Source organism: Perca flavescens, chromosome 23 (genome assembly GCF_004354835.1).
Source record: "Perca flavescens isolate YP-PL-M2 chromosome 23, PFLA_1.0, whole genome shotgun sequence".
Taxonomy (NCBI): Eukaryota; Metazoa; Chordata; class Actinopteri; order Perciformes; family Percidae; genus Perca; species Perca flavescens.
The window spans coordinates 3941003-3954672 of NC_041353.1; the positions used below are offsets into that span (position 1 = coordinate 3941003).

The 13670-nt window shown below is 42.1% G+C and overlaps 1 protein-coding gene across 4 annotated transcripts in view; it reads left to right on the forward strand.

Moving 5' to 3' along the window:
• Positions 1-13670, forward strand: part of LOC114549913 (plexin-B2) — a 227618-nt gene that overhangs the window by 124083 nt on the left and 89865 nt on the right. The window contains exon 1 of one of the 4 annotated variants that reach the window (XM_028570248.1): positions 10319-10350. The exons of 2 other annotated variants lie outside the window; for them this stretch is intronic. The gene's annotated coding sequence lies outside the window, so the exon portion shown is untranslated. Of the gene's footprint in view, positions 1-10318; positions 10351-12201; positions 12234-13670 lie in introns of those variants that run through there. One more of the 4 variants, XM_028570247.1, reaches the window with a different exon arrangement.

Below are 13670 nucleotides of genomic sequence, written 5' to 3' on the forward strand. Positions count from 1 at the left end.
AACTTCAAGCCACTTACGTAGCCAAAGCTCTGCGTGGCGCCTCCGCAGAACCATAAATCATGCTTAAGGGCATTCCCTTTTTATACGGAAGTCAAACTACCATTTAATCACAAGTGGGAATTACATTTTTGATCAGTAATAATCTAAAGACAACAGGAGTATATTGTACTCCAGCACTGGAGCGTTTTATTAAATGCCCTGTTGCTCTACAGATGAGATAGGACATTGTTCTCATTTGAGCAAGCTAATGAACTGTGCTGAATGGATAGTGATGGCAACAAATTATCCGAGAGGTAATGTGTGGAAGCATTTTGGGTTACTGCGACTGTTACTTAAACCTTAATAAATGTGCAGAGCCGGTGATTCTTCTTTGGGACGAGAGTGTCAGGATCTCCGTAGCCGCCGTTGAAAAGGTGTAACGATGCTAGTTCCATAGGCCCCAACGCTCCACTGTCTAAAATCAGACTTTAAATTGCTCATTTTGGTCATGTTAAGTGACACAAAGAATTACGGCTTTGTCCAACTCTGTTCAAAGCATTCTCATGAGTCCGTTTGATTGTACAAAAACCAAAACGTATGATAGGAAACCTATCTGCAGCTCGTGCGCGGGGAAGGGGGAGGGGAGGACGCTATGAAATGCGTGTGCCTGAGCAGTGATTGACACGCAGTTAGACAACCTCCATGGCCCTGATTGGTGCATCTGAACAGGAAGTGGGGGATTTTTGCAAATCTCACTACAGGCTGTAGGTGGAGCCAGAGGAGCTGTATTTATTTTTAAATGACCTGCTTCATGTAGTTCTACGGGAACATAGGGTCAGTTTCAGCAAATATGACAGAAAGGTAGTTTTATAAGGCTTACCCACTGCATCTTTAATTTCTCGATTAATTGATTCGTTGTTTGGTCTAAAAAAATGTCAATCTGTGTTTCCCAAAGCCCAAGATTTTGTCCCCAACTCAAAGATATTCATCTGACTGTCACAGAGGGGAGAAGAAACTAGAACAATATTCACATTTAACAAGCTGGAAACACAGAACAGAATGAATTAGAATCAAACTGATTAATCGAGTATCAAAATAGTTAGCGATTCATGTAATAGTTGATAATTAAAGCAGCGCCAACAAAACCTCAAATGTTGGGATAAAATAGAGAAAACATGATTTCTTTCATGTGTTTATTTGAGGAAGGTTACACTCATCGCTCGTTACACTCGGGGCTTTCTTCATGCACAAATTCAAAATGCTTCATGAAAAGGTCGGCACTCATTACGATATCATCAAGTGTTTCTTTACGTTTGTCTTGACGTGTTCGTAAAGTAGGACCAACGACAGCGTAGTCAACTCTCAACAACAGTCAAAACAAAGCACCAAACTGACATTTAGTTTTCTACAAAGTTTCCGAGGTCTGTGTGAATTAGCTCGACAGTTGGATGGAAACTTGGAATTATTCTGTCAGAGAGATAAGAGAAGCCAAGTCTCTTGGAAAACAAGTGAACCAACCGATAACGGTGCAGTGTGGAAAGACCGCAGCCTCAGACCACTGAAGTTATAATAAATAAATATAGAAATATAGAAAGGTCCAGGGTTGTTATCTGAAAATGTGGGAATGAAAGTGAAAATGGCAGATGGCAGAGAAGCGGAAGAAGATGGGATTTTGGGGGGGGGGTCAGACTGAAAAGCAGACAGGCACAACAACAACGTATCATTTGTTTGCTGATATTAGTGGGGTTTTTTTATTAAGATTTTTCACTCCAGAATAGAAGCTTGCGATGAGCAGAATCACTTCCAGTTGCTCTCCGTAACGTCTCTCTTTGCTGGTCTGTTTGCTAATCACCAGGTTATTCCAAAAACGTGACAAATCTGAATGATATCTGGTGGAAAGATATTAGGCTACGGGCCAAAGAAACAGTAATTCATTTCTGGTGGAGATCCAGGACTGTTCGGCAAAGTAGGTCATATCCAAACACGTTTTTTTTCTTCTTTTTCTCATCAACTACTGCTCGTATTTCAATTTAAAAAATACATCCTTTTCTGTCGTTAAAAACAGCAATTTTAGAGCAATGTGGAGGCTTGGCAGAGATATGCACTCATTAGCAACAGAGAAGTTAGTGAAGTTAAATGTGTCCTTTTTCCCATTTTCATCTATTAGTGCAGCTCCACCTTTGATGATTCAGTAAGTGCAATTAGTTTAATTGTCTGCGTTTGTAACTGAAATAAAGTGAGTAACCAGCTCTTAAAGGGGCCTGCAGGACTATCACCATAGCATCTTTAAATGACTTACACCACGTACAAACTGCTTGTTTTAAACCTTATTAACAACTTTACTTATCTAATGAATGCTTTTGGGAAGCTTCCTTGAGCAACTGTCTAAAGTAAATCTTTAATTGGATTTCAAAAAGAAGTTGAGGAGGTTTTGTGCAACTGTTAAAGCAACTTGTACCTTTAAAATAATGTTTCCAAAATAGTTTCAGTGGTTCATCAACTCGTATTAGGGTGAACGGCACTTCTGCATTCGCTTATCGGCCCTCTATCGGCTATAACCGCACTATGCAAGTTTGCCAGATCGGGTAGCGGATCTGTAGTTCGAATGAGACATTAAGACAGCGGTAATGGACAAGTCAGCTCCCAACCTGTAGGGGGCACCGAAGAGGAAAAGGGCTTTGGTGTTGCTTTAAGTAGTCTAGAAGTCGGCGAACAACAGAATGAAGTGGACTCTTGTAGGGCTGCTCCCTCTTAGTCGACTAATCGGTGGTTTTGGTCTTAGTCAACTTAGATTTTGTTAGTCCATTAGTCATGTTTGATGCTTTTTTCATGCTGAATGACTTATTTCCAAGAAACGTACGAGCACATCTCTGGTAAACACAAGAATTAAAGTGGTGCTTTTGCATGACTCTTTGCGGAGAAACTCAGATTTACAGATCTGTCGATTAAATCAACTAATTGATTAGTCGGTACAATTGATTGAGTGTTAGTCGACTAAGAATTTCTTCAATCGAGCACAGCCCTAGACTCTTGTGACGAACTTGACCCTGCCCTCGCTAGACAAACCATTCTCACTCCCAACTTGTGAAATACTGTCGCTTGGTCGGTGGCTCTCAAAATCCCCCTACAGCTAGAACTACAGCTAGTTCCAGTGAGACAACCGGTAGGGGGACCGAAGAGTAGGGTTGGGCATCGAGAACTGATTCCTACTTGGAATCGTTTCAGAAATTACCATTCCATCGGAATCGTTTCTTTATTGGAATCGTTTGGAATTGTTTTGGAGGATTTGGTTTCAAATCTGATCATTGGTTCCAAATTTAACAAGCGCAAGTTTTGGTTTCCGTAGCGGCCAGGCGCTTGTTGTGTTGCAGCCACGGAGCACAGTAAGCAGTGGTCTAGTGGGGCTTTATTTTACGTTGAAAAAAGCCCCGTCAAACTGCAACCTACCATTGAATCAAAATAAAACTTTCCTCTCATTTGTGAAATAAGCACGTGGTTTCAACTCCACCACTCAAAGAACCGGAATCGAGAATCGATAAGAACCGGAATCGAAAGGAAGAATCTGAATTGGAATCAGAATCGTTAAAATCGAAACGATGCCCAACGCTACCGAAGAGGGAAAAGTTACATAGTATTGCTTTAAAATATTTGCGTGTGAAACATCCAAAAGAATACGAGTTGTGCATGAAGGAATCTCCAGACAGAGGCCAAAACGCAGCAACTTCAGGATCGGCAAAGGAAGGCCAGTCCCAGCTAAAATCTGGTGTTAACCAGACCACCATTACAATGAAAAATACACTGCTGTGGACATTGGTTACTTCATTAATGTGTTTACTGTGTTAGTGGACTGAGGATGGGAGGAGGATTCGGATTTGGCAGAATCTTAACCAGTGGATTCGGTATTCAGCCGAACCCCAACAATCTGGATTCGGTGCATCCCTAGAAAAAAAAAAAAAAAAAACTAGTCGGTAGACTTTTTGCGTCCGTAACAAACGCCAAATGCACCTAACCAGGCGCCAAACAGCACGGTGACTGTGTTAATAAACTGTGGCAGCGAGGGGGGGTCGGGTCTCAGTCTGGAGTTTGTTCCGGTTTTATATATTATGTAAGAGTCCATATTGAAGATAATATCCTGATAACAAAGTGCAGTAATAATATGATATATGAAATCCTCAGCAGGAAACTAATATCCAGCTGTTATCGCCTGCCAAGTCGTAGAGAAGTGAAGGAGAAACTTTATATTAAAAGACCCCGCAGCGCTTCGTGTCTATCTCACTTCATATTCCGACTGAAATCTCCTCAATAATGCAACTTTTGACTTGTGCTTATTAAAGAGATGCTTCTCTCTGCTTCCTCTGTTGCCGTTACTGTGGCAACCGATTTAAATGTGATGATATAAACTCTTATTGCAAGAGGAAAGATCTTCAACAACACAATAACAATCAGATGGTTTTTTTGTATTTCAAATAATCCGCATTGGTCATCTTAATGTTAAATCTCGCTCTCGTGGTTTGTTTTAACACTTATATATCTATAACAGAAATATATAATATATATATATATATAATAAATTCTTTTTAACTTCCTAATTTTAATTAACCAAAAAATAACATACACGATTCCATACAACGCGCTTCGCAAGTACAACTAAAGATCGGATCTCTAATTTCATTGAATTTGGGGTGTTTTGTTACATTTTTGTAAGCATTTGAAAAAAAATTTAAACGTTTTGAAACTGTATCCCAACTGAACGTTGACATATACCAGTCTGTGATTATCCTCCTATTCCTTTAATATTAGTCTAAATAATTCATAATTTTTGCTTTTTTAACTCAAAGATTAGGTATAATTTTCTATAAATGAGGTTTATTGATCATGAATACCAAAATTAAGTGTCAAACTAGTAATGAGTTGTTGTTAGTTGTATTTATACAACAAAAAAGCACCAGAAACATTGAAAAAAAGACAATTTATTAAATTTCCGCATTGTGTGTGTGTGTGTGTGTGTGTGCCTTTTTTTCATTGTTTTTTGCGTTAAATCGTACCCAGATACAACAGTGCTATTTTCTGATTGGCTATTGTGTAGCCCCTTTCTTTTTTTCGATTGGCTGATAAGTGGCAGGCTCGACTAAGAACTCCTGGGGGAAACGCGCTTGATTCATGCCGGTTCCATAGTTTTGGGCGCTGCGGCATATTAAATATATTATAAATAGTTTTTCCGCGTGAGAAATACAATGTGTGGTGGGAGTGCGAAATGAGTGACTGACTGTCACGCTCAATGCGTGACACTTGCTTTGTAGCAACTCATTTGGCAATAGCTTGAATGTAACGGACGTTTATTAATATCAAAAAGTTACGCACTAAAACTTTAACTCGCCTTAACTTTTACGCATCATATATTCAAGCTGTGTTCTCTGTTTTCTGCTGAATTTACATGGTATTTGGTACAGGTTTTTTATTTATTTTTTTTTGGACGTTTGTTTCCGACTTTTTGCTGTTTCTTTCGAAGTTTCTGTCGCTTCCTTCAACGTTTCTTCTTATATGTTTATTTTGACTATTTTTGGTACTTTTTTCAGCGGTTTTGTCATAGTTTTTTTTCCGTGCATATTCAACATCACTAACAGTTTGTTTATCAGCATAAAATGTATTTCAAAGTAGAAAACCATTACACCTCATAGTACTCATAACCCAGAATAGGGCCGGGTCCGGATCGACTAGCCGTTTGGTCCGGGTGCAGACCTTGGTCCGGACTTTGACAAACCCTGATTTGAACCCTGCCCTCCCCACGATCCGTTGAGCCAGTCCTTCTCTACGCTGGTGTACAGAGTGTTTCCTCCCACAGGACGGCACGTTGCCAGCTTTTTGTTTATTGTAGCTCTCTCTATAACCTCGAACGTTGGTTGATATTTTATTCATATTGTATGGTGTATATCTTTTGTGCAGCTTCTACACAGCGGGCGCTGCTCTCCACCTCCTCCGAGCCTGACTTGTCGCCTTTCTCTCTTCACTCCCTCTTTTCATGTCGGGACCCCCGTCTTCTGTCGGCTCCTGGAAGCAGAGGGCTTCAAAGGAAAGCAGACACTGACCCTCTCCTCCTCGGTTCCCCTTCCCACCCAGCTCGTCCTCCTCTTTTCTCTTTACCCGCCAACTAAAGGTCTCTTGACTGGGGCAAGTTTCTTTGTCTTTTTTTTTCTTTTTTTTTTTTTTTTTGCAATAAAGCGCCCGGCTCGGAGAGAAAAATAACCGATTAGATCTCACAAATATCCAGAGAGTAGAGACTGAAAACACTCTGAAGTAAGTCATCACAAGGCCAAAGGCTGCTCAGCAGCAACGATTCATCCTGAGAATAATCAGCAGATTAATTAATTGATTAATAGAAGGGGACGTCTTTAAATGTCAGAATGATATCAAACAGAAATTCTCCGATTCCAGCTTGTTAAATGTGAACGTGTTCTAGTTTCTTCTCTCTTCTGTGACAGTAAACTGAACATGTTTTGAGTTGTGGACAAAACAAGATTTGAGAACATTCGCGGACGTCATCTTGGCCTTTGGGAAAAACTGATCCACATGTTCCGACATTTCATGGACCAAACAACTAATCGATTAATCGAGAAAATAAGAAGACTTTGAAAGTCTGACACCATCTAACATCTAAAGTTAAAGACTGTCGTAATATGTAAAGACTGGAGATCTCGCAGGGTCACACATTGAAAGACTACAACTAGAGTAGTTTTGTAAGATTTAACCAAGCTAGCTAGCTAGCGCTAGCGTGAGCTGGTAACTTGAGGGAGATTTAGGTGATTTTCTGTTCTAGCCGTACATTCAGATGAATGTCTCCATTACCCGGAGGTCTGCGTTGGATGACTTGCTTCAGAAGGGTTGAAAATCAGCAACTTTTCCTCATGTATTATGTACAGTATGTATGGCTCATGTATTTTGAAGATGGAGGCGCTACATGGCGGCATCATTCGAGCGACTCACCGTATGTATTCTGAATGATTCTGAATGTCAGATTCTACGCTAACGAGAATACTTTGATTAGTTGGTGGAAGTAATTACACATGAATGAGCACATATTTGTGAAAGAACCAATTACACAATGGAGCTTTAAGGCACCGGTGCCGTATAAGCTCTGTGTTTCGGTACCCAACCCTATCGGCGTTAGTCGACAATAAATACTGTTAGTTGCAGCCCTTCTGTGAATCTACAATGAAAATAATCATTAGTTAATAGTTCAAAATGAGCGCCAGCTCAACCAGTTCCAACAGTAAAATCCTGCTTTTACATTAATGCATGAGCAATAATAATCTAATGATACAATCTATAATAGTATAACCGTCACAGGGGACATTTTTTTATACTTTTAGTAATTTGACTACAAACATGCTGCTTCTTGTCCAGCCAGTGTAAGATAGCAGCAGCAGCATCAACAGCAGCATGAGTCAACAACTATTCATCCGTGTGTGTCACGTTTCCTGGCTAGGCCTCTTTGCTTCTCTCACACACACACACACACACACACACACACACACCGCGGTTTGTCCTAGTCATAACATCCCCACTGTACATACTGTGCTGTTAGTTCTGTGTGGGCCAGTGGAAGAAGTACTCAGATATTCACCCAGGAAAAACGCGCGTTTGTGTCCCGGGAATGTTTGAATCCAAAACCCAATCTTTTTCCTAAACTCAACTGTTTGTTTCGGTGCCTAAACTCACCGCATGGCGCTCACGCTTATTTCATGGGGTATCATAACGAACCCGTTCATGAGAATGCGTTGAAATAGTACAGTATCTGCTTCCAAAATGTCGTAATTCTGTCTCCTGTCCTCACTTTGTCTTCTTATCTGCCCTCGTATATCCCTATCTCACACACACACACACACACACACACACACACACACACACACACACACACACACACACACACACACACACACACACACAGTGTGCAGTGTAATCAGCGCTTCATATTGTACCCAGAGATTATCGCTGCTCAGCTAAAAATCCCAATCTGCCCTGTCAGATAGCACGCACACGCACACACACACACACACACACACACACACACACACACAGCTATAATATAGAAAAGTGCTAGCTGCAGTGTCAGCAACGGACCTCTCCATAATTGGTGTCTCCTCTCATATCATCAGACTCTTTTGTAATTACCAGGACCAGTCTAATAACTGCAGACAGGAACAGTCTAATAACTGCAGAGCTTCACTGTAAGGACACATGATGCTGACCTGTAATCAACACATATTTGGCTCTGCTGGAGACTAGATGGAAGGCCTCTCCGGGTTCAGCTCTCAGTCCTCTGGGAGCTTGGAACTGACTCCCTGGTTCCAAGGTTCCTACCTTCACATGTCAGAGTTTGGCCTTGTTGTGTATTTGTTTCCTCCTGGCTGTTTACACAGTACACACATTCACTATAGATATTCACTATATATTACTATACAACACACACACACACACACACACACACACACACACACACACACACACACACACACACACACACACACACACACACACACACACACACGTACACAAGTATATCATCAGGGCTGAGAGAGAGAGACGTAAACTAAATGCCTCTCTACCGCTCTTCAGCAGCTGGCTGTCACACAACACACATACACTCTTTGTTATAGCTACAAATATGGAAGAAACACACACGCACACACACACGCACACGCACACACACTCACACACACACACACACACACGCACACATAGCGTGGCAGAGTACCATTTAGCAGGTAATAGCCTCTGAATGCACTCTGCATATTAATAAAGCGGATTTCCCTACAATGAACTGGGTCAGTCACACTCTGTGTGTGTGTCTCAATGTGTTTGTGCATGCTTTAACTGAATGTACAGGTGTGTGTGTGTGTGTGTGTGTGTGTGTGTGTGTGTGTGTGAGAGTGAGAGAATAAAAGTGTGTAACTTTTAATACCCGATAATCCTCTCAATTTCCTTGGCTCTAAACCAGGGTTACTTTTTCTGTGTGTGTGTGTGTGTGTGTGTGTGTGTGTGTGTGTGTGTGTGTGTGTGTGTGTGTGTGTGTTTGCCCTCCTACCTTCAGTTCCTTTTGCATAGCCAACTCCCTATTCACCCCGATAGTTTTAACAAACAACAGTCCTGTAGATATCAAAGCTTTGTGTGTGTGTGTGTGTGTGTGTGTGTGTGTGTGTGTATGTATGTGTGTGTGTTGGTAGGAAACTGCTTTCATTTCCAGTGTTGCTGCTGTAAATTAGTATAGAAAAGACGAAAAACGGCTGGAGGTTTTGTTCTCCATAAAAATAAATAAATAAAATTAAAAACTCGCAAATTGCCCACAAGTACTCAAGTCTTCATTAGCAGTGAGGTGTCCGTTTCAATCTGTCTAACGGGTTTCTAATCTCGGAGAAGACTTTTAGGGTGATAGTTCAGGTGTTTATACTGGCGGACTTTATCTATTGCAGAGTTCAAAGGGTTAATGGAGCTAATAAAATGGACAAGTCCTCTGGGAGAGCGGACTCTAGGATGCCGTCTTTCCAGGCTCGCTTTCATTAGGGCTCAGTTTCTGCTGCCGTGTCCCAGAATGCACCTCTCAGTACTCTAATACAGCGACTTAGCGACAGCATGATCTTCCTCTCGCACGGACTCGTCATTCCTTCAGCTTTTATCTCCCACTAGCTCATGAATACACATTGATATGCAAGCTGTTCTTTACCTCTCTGTTGGCGTCTCTACTTACTTTACTTTCTGTACATCACACACACACACACACTCTGAGGAAAGGTGTGTGTAAGCTGTGAGGTAGACGCTGCTATTTTGTTTATGTACAGTTTGTAAGATGAAACAGTGGAGGGTCCGTGAGTCTGCCGTTATCTTGTCGCTGGAGCATCTCGACACTCCTCTGTTTCTCTCCATCTCAGCTGGACCTCAGCAACACGCTAAAATTACTGGAATAACACAGCATGTGAGAAATGCCCGGTTTTTCTTCACAGAGTAAACACAACACTGATGGTCATATGTTCCATAGTCAGACCCTCCTAAGCAGCGCTGCGGAGGAGGGTCTGGCTAGTCCGCACAGCATTCCGGGATTGGGACGAAAAACGTGCTCTGGTTTTACCCTGCAGAGATCTGGGGAGCAGTTAACCATAGTCCTCAGAAATCCACCGGAGGTTAGAACGTCAACACAAAGAAAGAGGAAGGTGGCAGACATGAGGCCGTAAAGAGGGGAATGTTTTTCCACCGAACCCTATGCTTATACTAGGTGCGCTACGCTGGTCGTCGTAGTGACGCCGGCGTTGATTACAGGAAGGTGTTTACGTAGGTGGAGCGTTCAATGCAGCAGGCTGTGAGAAAGTGCAAATGGAACTGGTGAGCAGAAAAAGTTGTTGTTTGGCAGTACTTTCAGTCAAAAGAAGACCATTCAAGTCCAGCTACATGTTCAATCTGTTCAATGGCGATTTGTCTGGTGGTGGCGAGGACCCTGAACTATACACAACATGGCCGCTGTTGAAACATTTGCGTATAAAACATCCGGAAGAATAAGAGTTGTGTATGAAGGAATCTCCAGACAGCAGCCAGAATGCAGCAACTTCAGGTACGGCAAAGGAAGGACAGTCCCAGCTAAAAAATGTTGTTAACCAAACAACCATTACCAGCTTTGCTGGGTGGAGGATTCTGGTTTTGGATTCGGCAGAATCTTAACCAGTGGATTCGGTATTCGGCCGAACCCCAAAAATCTGGATTCAGTGCATCCCTAGTTGTGGATAAAGACTATCTGCGAGGCACTTCCAGTCGTTGGTCCCCCACGTGGTCCCCCAGTGGTAATGCTGTGTTTCCCAGCAGGCTGTGCGTTGATGAGGCAGTTTTGCAAGGATGGATGGCTATGCAGGAGAGAAGTAGAGCAGCACTAGGCTGGACTGAGCTACCGTGAAGCTGCACAACCTCTGCGCCAAGCTGTGCTGCTCCCGCTGCAGTCAGACAGTCACCCAGCCAGCTGTGCAGCCAGTGGCCCCAACATCAGCAGCATCTGCTTCACACTGAGCCACACTTCCTGCTCCATAATTCATGTCTCCGTTGTTGTTTGTTGTTGTCGTTTGGTGTGTCTACACCACTTCCTCTCCGTTTTCACTCCATAATTAAAAAGTGCACTTAATGTGAGAAGTTGGAGTGACTAGAGCTGTGACAATCCCAAGTTTTACTGTGCAATTAATTGTCTCAGAAATAATTGCGATTAACAATATAAGTGTCTCTTTCAGTTATATTTCAAAAAAAAAAAAAAAAACATTTATGTATTACTTTTGCAAACAAATTCAAGTTTTGAATGAATCCCAGGATACAAACTTGTTTGGATCACTGTTAGGTGACCCAGAAAAAGTAATAACACAAATACACTGCCTATGAAGTAAACAACGCCTCTTTTATTATCATAAAAACCTTGTATTTTTTTCTTAAATGAGCACCCAGTAAAGCTGACAATTACCACCAACAGTCCTACCCCTTAGGACCTTAGCTAATGTTGGCAATCAGTTGCGGTTAAACAAAGAAAACGGCGATTACGTAAAAGCATTACAGGCCTAGAAGTGATTTGCTCGGGCTGTGAAGAAGGTCCGTATCCTTCTCTCTAACGGGCGATTTAGATTCCCTTTTCGTTTAGACAACAACAGGCTTAAGAACTCTTTGATACATCAGTCTGTCCTGTTGTTAAACCAAAGTCAGCGTGCTGCCAATAAAGGTGTGGATCCGAGGATATCACGAAACGGGTTTCTTTGCCACGGCTGTTGATATGTCTTCATCTTTGTACTGTATGTGTAACTGTTAGGGATGCACCGAATCCAGGATTCCAGAATCCAGAATATTTGGTTTTTTGACGGGGTTCCATTTCTGCCGAACCTTGGAATTCTTTTTCAACCGAACCCTACGCTTGCACTACGTGTCAACGTAATGACGGCGCCATTGATTACGGGAAGGTGTTTACGTAGGTGGAGTGGAGCGTTCAATGCAGCAGGCTGTGAGAAAGTGCAAATGGAACTGGTGAGCAGAACAAGTTGTTTGGCAGTACTTTCAGTCAAAAGAAGACCATTCAAGTCCAGCTACATGTTCAATCTGCAATGGCGATTTGTCTGGTGGTGGGGAGGACCCTGAACTATACACAACATGGCCCCTGTTACGATATTTGCGTATGAAACATCCAAAAGAATACGAGTTGTGCATGAAGGAATCTCCAGACAGCAGCCAAAATGCAGCAACTTCAGGTACGGCAAAGGAAGGACAGTCGCAGCTAAAAACTGGTGTTAACCAGACCGGGCCTCTCCCGCGCTGTCAGCCGTTCTGTCTCCCTACAGCGGGAGCGGAGCGACCGAACGGCCGGCTGCTGCTCGTTAGCTAACGTTAGCTTTCTAATTTCACCCACCCGACATGCCTTCATCATACACTGGTTGGAGACACTTATCTGGCGATAGCAATGTGCTTTCCTACGATGTTAAAAGAGCGTGCGAATTCAACATTAAATGGTAATATTTAACATTTTTAGAGATGCTGTGGACGTTGTTTACTTCATTCATGTGTTTACTGTGTTCATGGACTGAGGATGGGAGGAGGATTTGGTATTCAGATTCGGCAGAATCTTAACCAGTGGATTCAGTATTTGGTCGAACCCCAGAAGTCTGGATTCGGTGCATCCCTAGTAATTGTTGACTATCTCTGTGTGTATATTTGTTTTTTTCTTTTTTTTTTCTTTTGAGCGGAGCTGCTCGGGAAAGCAAAATGAATTTCGGTGTGAACTGACTATAAAGTTGTATCGTAACCGGCGGCAAACGACAACTGCGTTCGGTTCGACTTCGTGTCAGTTCGAGTTGAACGGACGGCAAAAATAAATGTTTTAAAAAAAAAACATCCCTGCACATTCTTGCGGTACGATCCTTCTCCTCCGCTTTCATCCGCGTGCTCTCTCACTCAAACGGAGCCAGAAAAAAAGAAGGAATTTAAATCTGGACAGACTCCACCGTTTCAGCCGAAACTCCCAAAGTACCAACTGTAACCAGAATGAGCTGAAAACAAAATTTAAATATGACGGCTTGTCTTGTAACACGGCATGACGTCTCTTGTCAGTCCTTGTGTTCAGGTGTGGATTAAAATAGATACGGGGAAACAGACCCGAGATGGGATCAGCTGTTTGGAGTTGAGCATAAAGGCCGCAGTGTGTTGGCAAAGCTGCTTTCAAAGGCTCACAGTCTTACAGCAAAGCTAGAAGGAAAACACAGCTTTGTTTGTTACCTTTCTGAAGAATAGTATGACAACAGTTAGTTTTTTTTCAGGTATGACAAGTATTACGTTCAGTAACCCCCCCCCCCCACCACCACCATGAAATGAATCGGTAGTTGCAGCCTTAACACGACTCCAACATCTCCAACCTATATTTCCATACTTTATTATTTTTGTTCTAAATCCTGGTCAAATCTTCCTCATCTTTTAGAGTCTTACTAATCAAAAGAGAAAGAGAAAAGTGTGAAAGTACCGAGATATACATATATATGAAAATATTATGCCTCTATTCTTTTCTTTTAGTCTGCCCACCTACTGTACCACTTTTCATTCGACACATTAAATCACATGCAGGACATTTTCGACTCCATTTTGGAAATATGTCAATTCAAGTAGCGTTAACCAAATCTTGAGGAGTCTTAAGTTAC